Source organism: Convolutriloba macropyga, chromosome 8 (assembly GCF_964194025.1).
Source record: "Convolutriloba macropyga chromosome 8, txConMacr16.3, whole genome shotgun sequence".
Taxonomy (NCBI): domain Eukaryota; kingdom Metazoa; phylum Xenacoelomorpha; order Acoela; family Convolutidae; genus Convolutriloba; species Convolutriloba macropyga.
The window spans coordinates 22,114,080-22,120,720 of NC_134475.1; the positions used below are offsets into that span (position 1 = coordinate 22,114,080).

The 6,641-nt window shown below is 33.6% G+C and overlaps 1 protein-coding gene across 1 annotated transcript in view; it reads right to left on the reverse strand.

Moving 5' to 3' along the window:
• Positions 1-6,641, reverse strand: part of LOC142344587 (soma ferritin-like) — a 320,547-nt gene that overhangs the window by 146,129 nt on the left and 167,777 nt on the right. The window lies entirely within an intron of this gene.

Sequence of the window (6,641 nt, forward strand, 5' to 3'; positions counted from 1 at the left end):
AATTTTTCCCACATGAACTTCTTTCTTCCCAAACATAATGCTTTCATAATGCTTTTTATAACCTATAGTTTTTCCCACCGCCAAAATGGATCGACTGATGGTCGTTTCATTAGTTTTTCGTGCATTTTTTGGTGAATTTTTCTTCTATGCCTACGCAAGGCCATTCTTAGATTAATTGAACGTGCGTCTAGGCGCCTTGACACGACGGGAAAAGAAAACCTTTAAAAAGTTTTGTGGTTTTTTTATTCGGTCGAGCGAAACTGCAAGTGCTTTTGGTAGAAAGCGTGGTCGTCTCTGCCAAATTTGTCCAAATATCGCTTATGTTCCTAGAGATTTGTGCAACCTATGATTGAGAGAATAGTCTTTTTCTATCTAATTCATGGTCAGCTCCAATCATATTCGTGTAATTCATGGTTAATCTGACGATTACCATTAAGCATACTTTCAACTTCGACTAGTAGTGGTCTCGAGCACTGGCCAATTGAAATCAGTAAAATATTTTTCTTTTAAAATTGGCTATTTAAAATATAAAGTTTTAAAAATTAGAGGGTACTTATAGTACTTATCTATGCCACAATAGAGAGAAAAAAAATTAGATTAGCTAAAAAAATACTTTGACTGATTGGAATGTGAAATATATTTCAATCCGATTCCCGGACCTGAGTTTCTATTGACCACTGCTCGAGACCACTTTTCACGCAATTAATTTCATCAGTGTGAGGTCGGTGGACGTTTGAATGAGGTTTCAATATGTGAGAAATCTTAACTTCAGAAATCTGACTGATAAATCAAAAAGATATTGATAGCGCCAAGGCAAAATTGGACTCGAAATTTTTTTTGTGAGCATTATTTCTCTACAAGACATTACAAGTTGTCAGTTCAATTCTGCCTTTTCTTTGTAAAACTTCTATCAATAACGTTTAAATTTCTTAACGCTTTATCCAAAAACCATTACATATTCCCTCTTTTTCACGTATGTTTGTGGGTTTAGGTTTTCCAAAACTGTTGTTTTTCTTGGTTGTTTTCCTTCTCTGCATGACGTTTTTCAACCCCTGAACACAGCTCCCCTTCAGTTATGGAAGCAGCATTAGTGGAGTCAGGTGATTTAACGCCTGTGTCATTACTGCTCTTGGCTTGTTGTTCTGTAGATTGCCGATCACTATATTCGGTCTCGATGTATTTAGGATCCTGGCGAGCAATTTGCTTGGCACTAACAAGAGTAGTCTTGATCGAACTCTCCGGCAGACTGAATACAGCGTTCATTCCAGGCGTATAATGAAGGTAGCTGGAACTACTGTTGGAACATCTTGTCGCTCTGAAAAAGACTGGTTCAATCAAATCAATGTCTGTGACCAATGGAAATCTCAATTTCTGTAGCAGAATTAACTTTTTAGGAATTTTGCACCGCGTCTTTGAGACATTTTAGTGTGTCATCAAGAATCACAATACTGAAGCACCAAATGGCACAATCTTCAAAATCCGACGCGTGGTTTGCTTATAGATCATTAAATTGCCATATTTCAGTAGATCCTCCATTCCGTATCTAATATATACCAACCTCGGTCTTTTCCTATCAACTGTTAGTCCACCACAACTTTTGCAAACAATTGTGTCAAAAAATTTCAAAAAAATAGTCATCTGAACGCAACTCGTACCTTGAAGCATAATATGGAATTTTCTGATCGCTAACACGTCTATGAGTTGTTTTGGACAAATCGTGAATTTAACTGAAAAGTGGTCAAAGTAGTATCAAAAACAGGGAATATTTGAGAAATGATTTTATGTCACTCTCTAAAACGAATTGGTCATGGTTAGTTAGTGTATACCCCCCACGATTTCTTGCATCTGAATTTAATTGAGAGTTTCTGGCAAAAAGTAAACATGTTTGGAGTTTTTCAGAGCCAAATTTTGATAATGGTTTTAATCTTCCTTAATAATGTATCACGCGTACTTTAGTTTTTTCCTATTAACGATTTCAAAAAATAGGCTATTTTAAGCTCAAGCAGTCATTGCTCTTATTTAAAGAACAGCAAAGTTTTAGCAAATTCTTGAACGACTTCAACGAAAAAGTTAACGTTAGTGTAAATGGCTCCGTTTTAATTTCTGTATTGGGGCTCATGTTATGTTTACTTTGCCTTTTAAAAATATTTGAATGCATAAATCACGATTGTAAAATTAATAGAATCTTTTACTCAATCATCGGGGCCTGTATAACCTCAAATAAAGGAGAAAGCAATTGGGGAGAAGGCAAAACTGATTGGAGTTCTTCCACCTATTGTAGTGACCGATAACTCGAAAGTTGAAAACGAGTGATTACAAAGACAAATTGTAACAAAATAATCTTACACTCTTACTCCCAATTTTCAATCTCTTTGTTTTAATGATTGTCAAAGATGACTTGTTTTGAATGGGAAAGATGAAGTTTTTATATGGGAAACGCTCAATTATTTTGAGTAGCAAAGATTTTCAAATCTGAACTTGTCTTACTAAAATAACCAATGCAAGAATAAAATAATTAACTTAATTTTGTTTTCTCTTAAATCAAAATTGAAACACCGAAGCCAAAAAAATGAGGCCAAAAAGAAAACAAGGTTGAATTTATAACGAAATTTTGAATTTATCGTTGTAAACTGAACGAATAAAAGAAAACAACAAAATATAGATTGATTTTGCTCTTTCAAATAGTTTTCTTGAGTCTTGTTAATTGCTGTTCCCTACTATATTTTCCGGTTATTTAGAGCTCCAAATGATTCTCTTTCGCTTTTGTGTCCATTTTTAGTTTCGAAACTTTTTTCCAACTGCAGACTTTCAACGATTAGGAAAAAGTAGAGGCAAACACTTGTTACAGGAGGTTCCATCTTGACGACATGAAGAAAAAACAAGTTGCTGAAAATGGAAAACAACTGTCCTTTGGATGTTTTTTATATGGCATTGCTATACATTCGTGTTGTTTTCTCAGCAGCACACAATTGACTTATTCAAAGTCTGCATTTTAAGGGGTTCTAACTGGCCAAAAATTTTCCATCAAAAACACTTGCAGACAAAATAATTATAAGAACTTCAAATTGATTTATTTTGTAGTTACCTACAGTTCTTCAAAATTAATAGATGGTCGAGTTTACGTTGCAGAGATAAACAGACACAACCTATAATAACAGACAATTCGAAAACAAGTAAACGTTACATCGATCATTTATGGCGTAGTCAAGTCATATTCTGCGTTAACTCTCGGATATGTCATTTCTTCATTCCAATGTTTATCTAAGCGCTGATAACAAGAGGTGACTTTGAGGTGAAGTAATAATGTAGATTTGTTCTGCAGTTCTTACAATTCAAAGGATTTGGGTTGTATTGTTGTGCTGTCGTTTTTTTAAGATCTGTTCACACTTTTTTTCGGCTTTTTCGCGTCAGAGAGAAGTCAAACTAGAATGGTAATTTAGTCAAGCCGAAGCACTAAAAGGAGCAAAAATTAGAGAAAGTTTAACGCGAGATTTTTTCCAAACTGCCTTTAAAGTGGTGTCAGAAATTGGTGTTTGAAAAATTTTCGGTTTTTGAGAGGGAAGTTTTTTTTCACGTGCGTCAAGTTGGCTTCTGCTTTCAGAATTTCATCTCCTTGATTGCATTTAGTATGATATATATGAGTTCTAACTGCGCTCATTTGAAATTGTTAGAATTCATTTAGGGCAGCAGAAACTTTTTTGAACTCAACACTTTTGTCAAAAAATGTTAAAAAATATTTGATTTTATCCAATTTCAAAAATTAGTTTTGTTGGCTTATCACTTAGTATCATCAATGACAGGTCTCATTGGTTGATAATGAGATGCAAAAGAACCTAATTATTGGTTGCAATTAATAGCTTATCAGTTTTCATGTCTTTGACACTACTTTTTCTCAAAAATTATGTGTTAGTTTTTGAGCTTTTGTTGTATTTTTGTAATCTTTGTTGTGTTATAGTTGATTCTCATTAATAAAAGGCTTCATAGGCTGCTAGTAGGGCTTATTTCATTGGATTAAATCGTATCTGTTCAAAACTCCATTCTATGTCTTGGACATCAATTGTTTTCAAGAAAAACTATAAATTTTTTGAGGTTTCCGAATTTTTTGTTGTTAACATTATTATCTTCTATCTTTGTCTCATTATTGAGCGTCTTCAATGGTTTCTAAAAATTTTTCTCTTTGTTTAAAATTTTTTCTTTTCATAGCTTTCGCCCTCTTTGACATATACGCTGCCCGTTTTTAAAGCAAAGTATTAGTGAAATTTTGAGCTGTGCAGGTATTTATTGAACTCATTGCCGTCTTATCGCTAAGCCTTGCTAATGTCAGATTTCATCCGTTGATAATGAGAAACAAGGGATATTACTTAGTGGCAGGAGCGCTTAGAAAAAGTTTTTCGATTTTGCCCATGTCTTAAAAACAGATCTGATTTTTTAGTCTTGCTTGTTTTCTTGTTCTTGTGGTAAAAATGCTTTGTCTCCATGTGTCGAAACAATTGTTCTAACTGGACATCGAACAAGGCCTATTGTTGTTAGGTCGAAATTAAATCAATTCTTTGGATTGTAATTCACGACTTTTCCTGCTATGTTTTTTCTCTCTTCAGATATATCCCAAATATTCTAGCTAAAACGACATAAAAAATACCAGATCACTTTACAAATAATCAATTGTTTTGCAAAGGAGCTATGGGACAAAATTGTGAGCAACTATTTGTAGATTTGTTCTGTAGTTTGATTGTTGTGGATTTGGATTGTATTGTTGTGCTGTCGTTTTTTTAAGATCTGTTCACGCTTTTTTCGGCTTTTTCGCGTCAGAGAGAAGTCAAATTAGAATGGTAATTTAGTCAAGCCGAAACACTAAAAGGAGCAAAAATTAGAGAAAGTTTAACCCGAGATTTTTTCCAAACTGCCTTTAAAGTGGTGTCAGAAATTGGTGTTTGAAAAAATTTCGGTTTTTGAGAGGGAAGTTTTTTTTCACGTGCGTCAAGTTGGCTTCTGCTTTCAGAATTTCATCTCCTTGATTGCATTTAGTACGATATATATGAGTTCTAACTGTGCTCATTTGAAATTGTTAGAATTCATTTAGGGCAGCAGAAACTTTTTTGAACTCAACACTTTTGTCAAAAAATGTTAAAGAATATTTGATTTTATCCGATTTCAAAAATTAATTTTGTTGGCTTATCACTTAGTATCATCAATGACAGGTCTCATTGGTTAATAATGAGATGCAAAAGAACCTAATTATTGGTTGCAATTAATAGCTTATCAGTTTTCATGTCTTTGACACTACTTTTTCTCAAAAACTTTGTGTTAGTTTTTGATTTTTTGTTGTACTTTTGTAATCTTTGTTGCCTTATAGTTGATTCTCATTAATAACAAACTTCATAGATTGCTGGTAGGCCTTATTTCATTTGATTTAATCGTTTCTGTTCAAAACTCCATTCTATGTCTTGGACATCAATTTTTTTCAAGAAAAACTATAAATTTTTTGAGTTTAGCGAATTTTTGGTTAACATTATTATGTTCTATCTTTGTCTCATTATTGACCAGTTTCTAAAAAGAATGGTTTCAAAAAAGTTTTTCTCTTTATTTTAAATTTTTTCATTTCATAGCTTTTACCGTCTTTGACTTATACGCCGCCCGTTTTCAACGCAAAGTATTGGTGAATTTTTGAGCTGTGCAGTTATTTATTGAGCTTATTGCCGTCTGATCGCTAAGCCTTGCTAAGTTCAGATTTCATCGGTTGATAATGAGAAACAAGGGATATTAGTTAGTGGCAGGAGTGCTTAGAAAACGTTTTTCGGTTTTGACCATGTCTCAAAAACAGATCTGATTTTTTAGTCTTGCTTGTTTTCTTGTTCTTGTGGTAAAATTGCTTTGTCTCAATGGTGTCGAAATAATTGTTCTAATTGGACATCGAACACGGCCTGTTTTTGTCAGGTCGAAATTAAATCAATTCTTTGGATTGTAATTCACGACTTTTCCTGCTATGTTTATTCTTTCTTCAGATATATCCCAAATAGTCTAGCCAAAACAACATAAAAAATACCAGATCACTTTCAAGCTAATCATTTGTTTTGCAAAGGAGCTCTGGGGCAAAATTTTGAGCAACTATCTTTTGTGCTCAGTTGCTTGTTCTCAGTTAAGTCGGTGGAGCAAATATAGTTCTACTGTAAGCTATTTGCTACCTATTGAGCAGGTGATTAAGACGCCCTAATAATTTACTTGCGAATGCACTAAGAATACTCTTCACTGTATGTTTTGATCAGTATAAATTCTTCGAAAATATTATTATAATTTTTTTTTATTCACTATTTTTGACATGGTCATTTAGTACAAGTTCAAAAAAAATTGTGGAAAAATTCTGTCCCGGATTTACACTGGCTCAGTACTGAAATATTCTTGGTGATTTCGGGTGGTCAGATGCAGAACTCTGAAAAGCAAAGTTTATACCAAAACTAAAAAAGCTAAGGCAGAGAAGATGGTGCCAAAAACTACTCTGTGAGATTCAAAACTCAAGACTCTGTGAGATCCAAGAGATTTCACACATTTAACTTTTCACTACTCTTCGATTCAAGCCACGAAGACAGGAAGACAAGTGAAAATGAGGAGAAAAGAATTCGACACATCATCAGACTAGATAAACA